Source organism: Leucoraja erinacea, chromosome 5 (genome assembly GCF_028641065.1).
Source record: "Leucoraja erinacea ecotype New England chromosome 5, Leri_hhj_1, whole genome shotgun sequence".
In the NCBI taxonomy this organism is placed as follows: domain Eukaryota; kingdom Metazoa; phylum Chordata; class Chondrichthyes; order Rajiformes; family Rajidae; genus Leucoraja; species Leucoraja erinaceus.
The window spans coordinates 2,737,054-2,751,661 of NC_073381.1; the positions used below are offsets into that span (position 1 = coordinate 2,737,054).

General features: G+C 47.4%; 1 protein-coding gene across 1 annotated transcript in view; it reads left to right on the top strand.

Annotated features, from left to right (window-relative positions):
• The window catches only part of sobpa (sine oculis binding protein homolog (Drosophila) a), a 253,764-nt gene that overhangs the window by 209,010 nt on the left and 30,146 nt on the right, over window positions 1-14,608 (top strand).

A 14,608-nucleotide genomic window follows, 5' to 3' on the forward strand; every position in this document is an offset into this window, starting at 1 on the left:
CAAAAGTTTTAGGATCAAGGCCAACTCCAGAAACATCAAAACAACTCCCAATGTGTGGATGAACTTAGATTTCCGCTTTGGGTGAAAACACCCAACCTCGTTTGATCTCAGAAGCTAAGCAGGCTCAGATCTGGTTAGTACTTGGATGGGAGGCCCCATGGGATTACAGTGGTGCAGTTACCTTCCACCGTCAGAGACCCAGATTCGATCCTGACTACGGGTGCTGCCTGTGTGGATTTTGTACGTTCTCCCTGTGGCTGCGTGGGTTTTCCCCGGGTGCTCCGGTTTCATCCCACTCTCCAAAGACGTACAAGTTTGTGCAGCAGTTTTCTTCTGTAAATTGTCGATGGTGTGTAGTGTGTTTTTTTTTTTTAATTTTCGTCTTATTCTCACACGCGCAAAAAACATAAATTAACTCATTCACCCCAAAATAATTTCATTCGCCCTTGGGTGAACCATTCACCAGTTTAAGAAGCACTGTGCTAGTGTACGGGGTGATCGTTGGTCGGCGCGGACTCGGTGGGCCGAAGGGCCTGTTTCCGTACCATATCTCTAAAGTCTGAAGTTTAAATCTAATATCTGGCCTGAAATCAGTGCTCTTTAGAAACATAGAAAATAGGTGCAGGAGGAGGCCATTCGGCCCTTCGAGCCAGCACCGCCATTCATTGTGATCATGGCTGATCGTCCCCAATCAATAACCCGTGCCTGCCTTCTCCCCATATCCCTTGACTCCACTAGCCCCTAGAGCTCTATCTAACTCTCTCTTAAATCCATCCAGTGACTTGGCCTCCACTGCCCTCTGTGGCAGGGAATTCCATAAATTCACAACTCTCTGGGTGAAAAAGTTTTTTTCTCACCTCAGCCTTAAATGACCTCCCCTTTATTTTAAGACTGTGGCCCCTGGTTCTGGACTCACCCAACATTGGGAACATTTTGTGATGTTTTTTTCTTGTCAAGAAGGAAAAACTTCCTGACTGTCACTGATTAGTTTAGAGTTACAGCATAGAAACAGACCTTTTGGCCCACCAAGTCCACGCATACCAGCAGCTGGTCACCCGTTCACAGTAGTTCTATGTTATCCCACTATCTTCATCCCCTGCCTACACACTAGGGGCAATTTATACAGAGGCCATAGAAACATAGAAACATAGGTGCAGGAGTAGGCCATTCGGCCCTTCGAGCCTGCACCGCCATTCAATATGATCATGTCTGATCATCCAACTCAGTATCCTGTACCTGCCCTCTCCATACCCTCTGATCCCTTTAGCCACAAGGGCCACATCTAACTCCTTCTTAATATAGCCAATTAATTGGCCTCAACTGCCTTCTGTGGCAGAGAGTTCCAGAGATTCACCACTCTCTGTGTGAAAAATGTTTTTCTCATCTCGGTCCTAAAAGATTTCCCCCTTATCCTTAAACTGTAACCCCTTGTTCTGGACTTCCCCAACATCGGGAACAATCTTCCTGCATCTAGTCTGTCCAATCCCTTAAGAATTTTGTAAGTTTCTATAAGATCCCCCCTCAATCTTCTAAATTCTAGCGAGTACAAGCCGAGTCTACCTGTCTCTGCCTTAAAAATATCCATTGACTTGGCCTCCACAGCCATCTGTGGCTATGAATCCCACAGATTCACCACCCTCTGGCTAAATAAATTCCTCCTCATGCAGCGAGATACAGTGAAAAGCTTTTGTTGCTGGCCATGCAGTCAGCAGAAATACAATACATGATTAAGATCGACTATAAAGTGTAGCGTGTATTTACAGTACAATAACAGCACATTTACAGTTACAGATTCTGCGGCTATGACCTCTGGTCCTAGACTCTCCCACTGGTGGAAACAATGTGGCAATCAACCATTATAAATTAAATTAATTGACTTGCACGCTTTGGAGGTGATATTTTTGGTGGCGATTAGATAATTTTGTGAGTGAAACAGCTGGAGTCCTCCTACAGTGACTGTCTGACTGCGCTAATCAGCGGGATGATATCTGAAGGGGCACAGCATTCACACCCCACGCTAACCTAAGCACTTGTGAGATAATGAATTATTGACAATGGTTGGAAACGCTCGAGGCTTTCACAGAGCTCTCGGGAATGGGTTTGGGTTAGCAAGTATTTATTTATATAGTTGTATCTGACATTGAGGGTTGCAAGCCAAACAGATCAATAGGGAAGTAAAAGATGTCTTTTTAGCAACGTAAATCAAGTGAAACAAGGTTGAAAAAAAACAATAAGAGACACAATGCACTGGAGTAACTCAGCGGGTCAGGCAGCATCTGTGGAGAACATGGATAGGTGACGTTTCACAGAGTGCTGGAGTAACTCAGCGGGTCAGGCAGCATCTGTGGAGAACATGGATAGGTGACGTTTCACAGAGTGCTGGAGTAACTCAGCGGGTCAGGCAGCATCTGTGGAGAACATGGATAGGCGATGGTGGATTCCAAGTCTGGGTATTTTATAAAGCAGCGGTTGATAGATTATTGATTAGTAAGGATGTCAAAGATTATGGGGAGAATGCCAGCACGGTGGCGCAGCAGTAGAGTTGCTGCCTCACAGCGCCAGAGACCCGGGTTCCACCCTGACTACGGGTGCTGTCTGGACAGAGTTTGTATGTTCTCCCCGTGACGGGCGTGGGTTTTCTCCGGATGCTCCGGTTTCTACCCACATCCCAAAGACGTGCAGGTTTGTAGGTTAATTGTCTTCCATGTGTGCAGAAGGCGAAACTGGGATAACAAAGCACTAGTTTACGGGATCATTGCTGGTCGGCGCAGATTCAGTGGGCCAAAGGACCTGTTTCATTGAAACATAGAAAATAGGTGCAGGAGTAGGCCATTCGATCCTTCGAGCCTGCACCGCCATTCAACATAATCATGGCTGAACATCCAAAATAAGTACCCCGTCCCTGCTTTCTCCCCATATCCCTTGATTCCGTTAGCCCTAAGAGCTATGTCTAACTCTCTCTTGAAAACATCCAGTGAATTGGCCTCCACTGCCTTCTGTGGCAGAGAATTCCACAGATTCACAACTCTCTGGGTGAAAAAAGTTTTTCCTTATCTCAGTCCTAAATGGCCTACCCCTTATTCCTAAACTGTGACCCCTGGTTCTGGACTCCCCCAACATTGGGAACATTTTTCCTGCATCTACCCTGTCCAATCCCTTAAGAATTTTATATCCCTTAAGAAATTTGGAGTAGCCTGTCCATTCCCTCCACAGATGCTGCCGGACCTGCTGAGTTGGTAGTTTGTAGGCCTAGACATTTTTATTTTCCTTTTATTTTGCCACCGTATCTGTTTGTCTTTATTCTTGTCCGCTGATGGTTGCACGGTTTTGCCATCTGCGGAGACTGACGCACATAGTTTGAACCTCGTGATATTTAGATCATTTTCTCAGATGCAGTGAAAAATCTTTGCTGCATGCTAACCAGTCAATGGAAAGACAATACATGTATACACTCAAGCCATCCACAGTGCACTGATATAGGATAAAGGGAATAACATGTAGTGCGAGATTACATCCGATAACGTCCGATTAAAGATAGTCTGAGGGTGTCCAATGACAATAGACAATAGGTGCAGGAGTAGGCCTCAGAGGGCGGTGGAGGCCGGTTCTCTGGATACTTTCAAGAGAGAGCTAGATAGGGCTTAAAAATAGCAGAGTCAGGGGATATGGGGAGAAGGCAGGAACGGGGTACTGATTGGGGATGATCAGCCATGATCACATTGAATGGCGGTGCTGGCTCGAAGGGCCGAATGGCCTATTCTCTATTGTCTATTGACCTCTTTGCTCCTATATTCGATTCCTCTTGTTATAAAGGCCAACATGCCATTCCCTTTCTTCACTGCCTGCTGTACTTGCATGCTTACTTTCATAGTCTGATGTACATGGACCCCCCCAGATCCCGTTGTACTTCCCCAATGAGATAGATAGTAGCTCAGGGCCGTTCTCTAGTTGGTGGTAGGATGGTTCAGTTGCCTGATAACAGCTGGGAAGAAACTGCCCCTGAATCTGGAGGTGTGTGTTTTCACACTTCTGTACCTCTCACACTGGGGAGGGTTCCACTCTGGAACGGCGGGGGATACCTGATAGAAGTATTTAAAATTATGAGAGGCATAAATAGGGTAGAGAGTCAGAGCGATTTCCCCCCCATCCCACCCTCCAGGGGAGAAATGTTAAGGGCGAGAGGGCGGAGCTTGAAAATGAGAAGGGGCAAAGTTTAAAGATGTGTGGGGTGGTGGGTGCCTGGAACGCGCTGCCAGGGGTGGTGGCGGAAGCCATTGGCACATGACGTTTGTCCCATATCCCTCAAAACCTTTGGAATCCACGTACTTGTCTGAACGTCTTTGGAATGAGTTTAGTTTAGAGATACAGGGCGGAAACGGGCCCTTCGGCCCACCGGGTCCGCGCCGACCAGCGATCCCCGTACGTTAACATTATCCTGGGCACACTGGGGACAATTTAACATTCACACCAAGCAAATTAACCTTCAAACCTGAAACCTTTGGGGAGCGTGGGAGAAAACCGAAGATCTCGGAGCAAGCCCACGCAGGTACAAACTCCCGTAGCCAGAGAAGCGCCCGTAGTCAGGATCGAACCTGGGTCTCTGGTGCTGAGAGGCGGCATCTCTACCACTGCTCCACCGTGCTGCTCTATACAGTTAGTGTAGCTTCCTCTGGCAGCTCGTTCCCGATCCCCAAACACTTAAACTTAACAGGGGAGACGGGTTCCCAGGGAAGGATTTTTGTGACCAGTTTGGTCTCCCACTTCTCCCGTTATCGCTCCAAACGTTCTAACGCAAGGCCATTATGACCTGCAGCACTGTGTGGATTGCATTCACGCTCTCTGCAATTAAAGTATTGCGTTCCGGCACTCGCGTGATGGGAAATACAGCTGCTTGGCTGCATGTGCAATGTGTGTGTGAGTGCAGGACCGATGCAGTGTCCCACTCTGACCATAGATCGATGGATCTCTCCACAGCGCTTGGTCCGTATCACTCGCTTTCCTTTCCCCTGACCAGTCTGAAGGAGGGTCTCGACCCCCTGAAACCTCACCCGTTCCTTCTCTCCACAGATGCTGCCTGTCCCACCGAGTTACTCCAGCACTTTGTGTCTTGTCTTTGGTTTGTGCCGCCACTTTACTGTCACATGTACCATGTAGGTACAGTGCAGTTCTTTCGTTTTTGCACGCACAATACACAAAAGATTCGCCACGATGCACCAACAAGGTTACACAAGTACCCTTAAATATTGTTTAACAAGGAACTGCAAAAATCGAACGCAGACAAAAACGCTGGAGAAACTCAGCGGGTGAGGCAGCATCTGCGGAGCTTAAATATTGTTGGTCCCTTCTTTGTCCCCGCTACCCCCCACTCCAGGTCCCCCCTTTGTTCTCTGTGACACGGCCCATCCACCTCGGCCCCCAGGGACTCCGGCCTCCATGTTCCACATCCCTCCTCGTCCATGGCTCCGTAACCAAAGAGCCACACAGCACGGAAACAGGCCTGTCGGCCCATCCCGGCCCTGCCGGCCAAGATGCCACTTCCACGTTAGTCACACTTACCCGCGTTTGGCACATATCCCTCTCAACCTTTGGCCCAGATAGATGGGAGACCGTCAGAAACTTTTTCCTGATGTTTTAATTTGAGAACATTATGTTCTTGCCTGATTGAAGGACATTATTTTCGAGTTGTCAAGCTATAGGCTGGTTTTTATAATGGCCTGGTGACACTTTAGTTTAGTTTAGTTTAGAGATACAGTGCGGAAACAGGCCCTTCAGCCCACCGGATCCGCGCTGGCCAGTGATCCCCGCACATTAACACCATCCTACACCCACTAGGGAAAATTTTTACATTTACCAAGCCAATTAACCTACAAACCTGCACGTCTTTGGAGTGTGGGGGGAAACCGAAGATCTCGGAGAAAACCCACGCAGGTCACGGGGAGAACGTACAAACTCCGTACAGACGGCGCCCGTAGTCGGGATCGAAGCCGGGTCTCGGGAGCTGCTTTCGCTGTAAGGCGGCAACTCTACCGCTGCGCCACCGTGACCACCCTTAGAAGAAGCAGTGGGGATTCTCGAGTTTTGAGTTAAGTTTATTGTCACGTGTGCCGAGGTACAGTGAAAAGCTTTTTCGTTGCGTGCTAACCAGTCAGCAGGAGGACAATATACGTGATGTCAATCGAGCCGTCCACGGTCAGGTGCTGGTATCTTGAACCGAACACAAATGGCTGGAGGAATTGCAATTGCAGGTCAGGCAGCATCTATGGAGGGAATGAACCGACGATGTTTCAGGTCGGGACTCTACTTCAGATCAGAGAAGTTGCTGGACTGGATGACAGGTGGTGGATGTAAGGAAGGAAGTGTATGAGGAAGCTGTGGAGTCAAGTACTAAGTACAATGAAGGCGGCACGGTGACACAGTTGCTGCCTAACAGCGCCAGAGATCCGAGTTCGATCCTGACTACGGGTGCTGTCTGTGCAGAATTGGTACGTTATCCCTGTATCCTATGTGGGTTTTCTTCGAGATCTTCGGTTTCCTCCCACACTCCAAAGACGGACAAGTTTGTAGGTTAATTGGTGGCTTGGTAAAATAGTAAATTGTCCCTAGTGTGTCGGTTAGTGCTAGTGTGCGGGGATCATCTTTCAGTGCGGCCTCAGTGGGACGAAGGGCCTGTTTCTGCGCTGTATCTCTAAACTAAACATGGATAGGACAGGTTTGGAGGGTAATGCACCAGGCACAGCCAAGTGGGATTAGGGTAGCTGGAACATTGTTGGCCGGTGTGGGCGAGTTGGGCCGAAGGGCCTGTTTCCACATTGTATCTCTAAACCACCCTCACCTCCGGTGACCCTGTGTCCGGCGGCCACTCTGTCCACACCGCATGGAGTTTTAACCCCGGCCCGGAGCCAGGAGCGGACCGGGTGAGTGGGGGCGTCGGAGATGAATCTCGGGCTAAGGCTCTGCTCCGATGCCCGACCTCCGGGTCACTGACCCTCACCTCCCAGCTGGACACAGTGCACCTGGGCCAGCCCACCCCCCGGGGTCAGGGGGGGGGGGGGGAATTTGAGATTGAGAGGGGGAACAGACGGGGGGCTGGAGGGAAACGCTCCCCAGGCGTAGTCAAGTGTTCGCTCACTCTGGATGTTGTCGCCGTTTGATTGACACACACTCTCAGGCACACACTGGCACACACAAGGTTTAAAGGGATATGGGCCAAATGCGGATAAATGGGACTAGTTTAGATGGGGCATCTTGATCTGCATGAACAAGTTGGGATGAAGGGCCTGTTTCCATGCTGTAAGACTGTGACACATTGTAGAAAGGGTGCAATTGCTCTGGAGAGCAACCCCCCCACCCCGGACACTTATTATTATTTATTCAAATCGTTTGCTATGTCGCTCTTCAAGGGAGATGCTAAATGCATTTCGTTGTCTCTGTACTGTACACTGACAATGACAATTAAAATTGAATCTGAATCTGAATCTGAATCTGAGAGGATCCAGGGGCGATTTATGAGGATGTTGGCAGGGCTGGAATTTTTTTTTCACTTTGAAGAAAGATTTGATAACTGGGATTGTATTCCCTGCAGCAACGGAGGTGAAGAAAAGACTCAGTTGAGGTGAATAATATTATGACAATAGTACCTGTTTCGCTTAACAAAGAATGTAGGAAGGAACTGCAGATGTTGGTTTAAACTGAAGATGGACACTAAAAACTAGAAAAACTCAGCAGGACAGGCAGCATCTCGGGAGAGAAAGAATGGCTGATGTTTCGGGTCGAGACCTGCAGACTGAAGCGGTTGAAAACCAGCCATAAAACACAATGACTGGAGATGTGTGCTATCCAACTAAGGGCAGAAATCAGAATCACGTGTTCATCTTTATTGACGTGACACCATAATAAATATATTACAGAAAAAATAATTTAATGGGGTGGCACGGTGGCGCAGCGGTAGAGTTGCTGCCTTACTACCACATGGGTTTTCTCTGGATATTCCGGTTGCTCCCACATCCGAAAGAAGTGCAGGTTTGTAGGTTAATTGGCTTCTGTAAATTGTCCCTGGCGGATGGATACAACTGGTGTATGGTAGATTGCTGGTCAGTGTGGACTTGGTGGGCCGAAGGGCCTGTTTCCATATATTTGTTTTACATATATATCTTAATTTCATTGAACCATATGATTGAATATGTGGCATTATTTTTGTCTTGTTTCTATAGTCAGAGGGTAAGGTTGATTGATTTATTTGTGCAGAACAGTGATGGAAGTCCGACTCTTGCCTTGTTTCTCTGTGTTTATATATATATGCATAACAGCATGAATTATAATCTGATTTCCATGCATGAATATGGTCATTCATGTGTTGCACCTGTTGATCAGAGCCTGACTCTACTGTGGAATGTAATTAGGAATGTAATTTAGCCTAACCTTATTCATACCTAATCCAATTTAAAGCATAAATCTTGCATTCAAGTGTAAGTTAAAAGACTCGCTACAGTATGCACTAGGTTACATGGTTTCAAGCTGAAAAATGCGAAAGCTCCCTACCGTGGGAGGGGGAACACCCTCCTCCCACACCCTCCCCATACACACACCCCCCCCCCCTCCCCCCACCCTCGGTCGCTACACTCCCTTGCAATTTCTCACTCTCAACTCACACCCAATGTTGGCAGCCCTGGTATATGGTTCCTGTACGTATTCTTATTAAAGTACTTATTATGAAGTTTTAAGACTCAGTGTCAATAGTACTTTGTACAGTATTGGGGAAATGTTTTTGATTTGAAATGGTTTTGGCTATTAGCAGCAAAAAAACCTACACATCAATCAAGCCATTCCCAAGTGATAGGAGCAGAATTAAGTTATTCGGCCCATGAAGTCTCCGCCATTCGATCATGGCTGATCTATCTTTCCCTCTTAACCCCATTCCCCAGTCTTCACCCCAGAATGCTCCCAGATTCTACCAAAAAGAATCCTTGCGTTCACACAAGCTAAGTCCATTGTTGCAACAAAAGCCACAAAGATCCTTCTTCAGAGAAGGAGTCCCGACCCGAAATGTCACCCATCCATGTTCTCCAGATATGCTGCCTGAGGTACTCCAGCACTGTGTGTCTTTTTTTTTTATAAACCGGCATCTCCAGTTCCTGTAATTGAGTGACCATGGCTTATTTGTGAATGGTTGTAGCGCCAGAGACCCGGGTACAATCCTGACTACGGGTGCTGTCTGTATGAAGTTTGTACGTTCTCCCCGTGACTGTGTGGGTTTTCTCCAGGTGTGGCGGTTTCCACCCACACTCCAAAGGCGTACAGATTTGTACGTTAATTGGCTTTGGTAAATTCGTCCCCATCTATGCCTCTTGTAATTTTATGTACTTCCATCAAGTCTCCCCTCAACCTCTGACGTTCCAGAGAAAACAATCCAAGTCTTTCCAACCTCTCCCTGTAGCTGAAACCCTCTAATCCAGGCGGCATTCTGGTTGACCTCCTCTGAACCCTCTCCAGAGCTTGCACTTCTTTCTGTAATGGGGATGAGCAGCATTGCACGCAATACTCCAAATAATACTTAAGTTAGGGCTGCATTTGACAATAGACAATAGACCATAGATGCAGAAGTAAGCCATTCAGCCCTTCGAACCAGCACCGCCATTCACTGTGATCATGGCTGATCATCCACAATCTGTACCCCGTTCCTGCCTTCTCCCCATATCATATAACCATATAACCATATAACAATTACAGCACGGAAACAGGCCATCTCGACCCTTCTAGTCCGTGCCGAACACATAATCTCCCCTAGTCCCATATACCTGCGCTCAGACCATAACCCTCCATTCCCTTCCCGTCCATATAACTATCCAATTTATTTTTAAATGATAAAAACGAACCTGCCTCCACCACCTTCACTGGAAGCTCATTCCACACAGCTACCACTCTCTGAGTAAAGAAGTTCCCCCTCATGTTACCCCTAAACTTCAGTCCCTTAATTCTCATGTCATGTCCCCTTGTTTGAATCTTCCCTACTCTCAGTGGGAAAAGCTTTTCCACGTCAACTCTGTTCCCTCATATCCCTTGACTCTGCTATCTTTTAGAGCTCTATCTAACTCTCTCTTGAAAGCCTACAGAGAATTGGCCTCCGCTGCCTTCCACAGATTTACAACTCCCTGGGTGAAAAAGTGTTTCCTCATCTCCATTCTAAATGGCCTTCTCCTTATTCTCAAACTGTGGCCCCTGGTTCTGGACTCCCCCAACATGGGGAACATGTTTCCTGCCTCTAGCGTGTCCAATCCCTTCTCCTCTCATCCTTCCAAATTCCAGTGTGTACAAGCCCAGTCGCTCCATTCTTTCAACATATGACAGTCCCGCAATCCCGGGAATTAACCTGGCGGACCTACGCTGCACTCTCTCATTTGGATTGCCTGCTGACCTAACTGCATACGGGAGTGTGTGCAGACTGGCTCATGTAACCCAAGAGCAAGTTACTCCCGAGGAATAGTATGTCACTTACAAAAGACGAATTATGTAACCTGAACTCTCATATAATCTCCAGTGGGTCAAACATATTGATTCGTTTGTCCTGAAAACTATAACGAGAAATAAGTAGCGATGATATTTATTGGTGTGTCGCGATGAAGCGTTTCTGGAGCGGGGAATTCAGCTGTTCATGTTCTTGTTCTAGGCCCAGAATTAGGCCATTCGGCCCATCAGGTCTACTCCACCATTCAATCATGGCTGATCTATCTCGACCTCTCAAAACCCCATTCTCCTGCCTTCTCCCCATAACCCCCGACACCTTTACTGATCAGGACTCTGTCAGTCCCCACCTTAAAAATATCCATTGACTTGGCCTCCACTGATTCACCATCCGGAGTCCAAAGAAATTCCTCCTCATAGAAACACAGAAAATAGGTGCAGGAGTTGGCCATTTGGCCCTTCGAGCCTGCACCTCCATTCAATATGATCATGACTGATCATCCAACTCAGTATCCCGTACCTCATCTCCTTCCTCCTTTAATTCTGAGGCTACGACCTCTGGTCCTAGACTCTCCCACGAGTGGAAACATCCTCTCTACATCAGCTCTATCCAGGCCTTTCACTATTCGGTAAGTTTCAATGAGGCCCCCTCCCCTCATCCTTCTAAACTCAATTAGAGGACACATATTGAGTGGTATACAAAAATGCTGGAGAAACTCAGCGGATGCAGCTATGATGCTGCTGCACCCGCTGAGTTTCTCCAGCATGTTTGTGTACCTTCGATTTTCCAGCATCTGCAGTTCCTTCTTAAACATATTGAGTGGTGACCAGTTCCAGTCATTAGATTGCTGCATTGGAAGCCATGGTGCAGCATTTGGTGGAAGGGACTACGAACCATCTCCCTACAGTCTGAAGAAGGGCCTCGACCCGAAACGTCTCCTATTCCTTCGCTCCATAGACGCTGCCTCGCCCGCTGAGTTTCCCCAGCAGTTTTGTCTACCTTCGATTTTTCCAGCACCTGCAGTCCTACACAAATTACTTTTCATTTTTTTTTTTTAAATGCCCCGCATGAAGAAACAACCAACTGCAAACACTGCTTTACCAAGAAAACACACACAAGGAAAGTGCTGGAGTAACTCAGCGGGTCAGGCAGCATCTCTGGAGAACAAGGATAGGTGACGTTTGATCCTAAACATCACCTATCCATGTTCTTCTGACCCGCGGAGTTACTCCAGCATCCTGTGTCTTTCCACAGCACTGCATGTACCTAGTATACAGGTGTCGGGGGTTATGGGGAGAAGGCAGGAGAATGGGGTTAAGAGAGAGAGACAGGTCAGCCTGTCGGATTGATTGACAGAGTAGACCCGATGGGCCGAATGGCCTAATTCTGCTCCTTTCACTTATGACTTTTGCCTGTTGGAATTTTTATACTTTTAAGATTTTCATGCATTAAATTCTAAAAGTGTATAAACTTTGCAAGGTTCCATCGATGCTAAATTGGTTGCCCTTCCTACAAGGTAACAGTGTTCGAGTGTAAACTGAACCAGCAATGATGAGGTGCTAGGAGTCATAGTCATAGTGATACAGAGTGGAAACAGGCCCTTCAACCTAACTCGCCCACACCGGCCAACGTGTCCCAGCTACACTAGTCCCACCTGCCTGCGTTTGGTCTACATCCCTCCAAACCTGTCCTATCCATGTCCAAATGATCAGCCATGATCACAATGAATGGCGGTGCTGGCTTGAAGGGCCGAATGGCCTCCTGCACCTATTTTATATGTTTCTATGTTCTACCTGTCTAACTGTTTTCTGCACTCCAAGATCGCTCTGCTCTGTCTCCACCGGCAGCTCGTTCCATACACCCTCCACCCTTTGTGTGAAAAAGTTACACCTCATGTTTCCATTCATTTTTTTCCCCTTCACCTTAAACCTATGTCCTCTGGTCCTCGATTTCCCTACTCTGGGCAAAAGACTCTGTGCATCTACACGATCTTCTCCTCTCATGGATTTAGACACCTCAATAAGATCACTCCTCTTCCTCCTGCGCTCCAAGGAATAGAGTCCCAGCCCTGCTCAACCTCTCTACCCTTAGCTCACACCCTCTAGCCTAGGCAACATCCTCGTAAATCTTCTCTGCACCCTTTCCAGCTTGCCAACATATTTCCTGTAACATGGTGGCCAGAACAAGGGGGTCACAGTTTAAGGATAAGGGGGAAATCTTTTAGGACCGAGATGAGGAAAACATTTTTCACACAGAGAGTGGTGAATCTGTGGAATTCTCTGCCACAGAGGGTAGTTGAGGCCACAGTTCATCGGCTATATTTAAGAGGGAGTTAGATGTGGCCCTTGTGGCTAAAGGGATCAGGGGGTATGGAGAGAAGGCAGGTACAGGATACTGAGTTGGATGATCAGCCATGATCATATTGAATGGCGGTGCAGGCTCAAAGGGCCGAATGGCCTACTCCTGCACTTATTTTCTATGTTTCTATGGCCAAAACTGAACACAATAAACTGAATGCGGCCTCACCAACGTCTTATACAAGTGCAACATGACCTCCCAACTTCTATACTCAATATTCTGACTGGTGAATGCCAATGAGCTGAACGTCTCTTTGCCCACCATATCTGCCTGTGATGTATGTTGCCAGGACTCGAGGGCCCGAGCTATAGTTTGAGTGCGGTACAACGAAAGGCTTCTGTTGCGTGCTAACCAGTCAGCGGAAATACAAGACATGATTGCAATCGAAGGTTGACACAAAATGCTGGAGTAACCCAGCCTTGACAGGCAGCATCTCTGGAGAGAAGGAATGGGTGACGTTTCGGGTCCTGCTGAGTTACTCGAGCATTTTGTGCCTACCTTCAATTTAAACCAGCATCTGCAGTTCTTTCCCACACGTGATTACAGACGAGCTGCCCGAATGCACAAATACATGGTGAAGGGAATAACGTGATCAACGGCAGAGGTTAAGTTCTTCAGAGATTAAATATCTTCTTGAGTTACTTATAAGTAGGCATGCAGGTGCAGCAGACAGTGAAGAAAGCGAATGGTATGTTGGCTTTCATAGCAAAATGATTTGAGTATAGGAGCAGGGAGGTTCTACTGCAGTTGTACAGGGTCTTGGTGAGACCACACCTGGAGTATTGCGTACAGTTTTCGTCTCCTAATCTGAGGAAGGACATTATTGCCATTATTGCCATAGAGGGAGTGCAGAGAAGGTTCACCAGACTGATTCCTGGGATGTCAGGACTATCTTATGAAGAAAGACTGGATAGACTTGGTTTATACTCTCTAGAATTTAGGAGATTGAGGGGGGATCTTATAGAAACTTACAAAATCCTTAAGGGGTTGGACAGGCTAGATGCAGGAAGTTTGCTCCCGATGTTGGGGAAGTCCAGGACAAGGGGTCACAGCTTAAGGATAAGGGGGAAATCCTTTAAAACCGAGATGAGAAGAACTTTTTTCACACTGAGAGTGGTGAATCTCTGGAACTCTCTGCCGCAGAGGGTAGTCGAGGCCAGTTCATTGGCTATATTTAAGAGGGAGTTAGATGTGGCCCTTGTGGCTAAGGGGATCAGGGGGTATGGAGAGAAGGCAGGTACGGGATACTGAGTTGGATGATCAGTCATGATCATATTGAATGGCGGTGCAGGCTCGAAGGGCCGAATGGCCTACTCCGGCACCTAATTTCTATGTTTCTATGTTTCTATGTAAGAACGTTTGTGCTTACTGCCATATGTTGATAGAATAGAGCGGCTGGGCTTGTATACACTGGAATTGGGAAGGATGATAGGGGCTTTTATTGAAACATATAAGATTATTAAGGGATTGGACACCCTAGTGGCAGGAAACATGTTCCCGATGGTAGACAAAAGTGCTGGAGAAACTCAGCGGGTGCAGCAGCATCTATGGAGCGAAGGAAATAGGCAACGTTTCGGGCTGAAACCCTTCTTCAGACTAAACATGTTCCCGGTGTTGGGGGAGTCCAGAACCAGGGGCCACAGTTTAAGAATAATGGGTAGGCTATTTAGAATGGAGATGAGGAAAAAACCTTTTCACACAGAGAGTTGTGAATCTGTGGAATTCTCTGCCTCAGAGGGCGGTGGAGGCCGGTTCCCTGGATACTTTCAAGAGAGAGCTCTTAAAGATAAT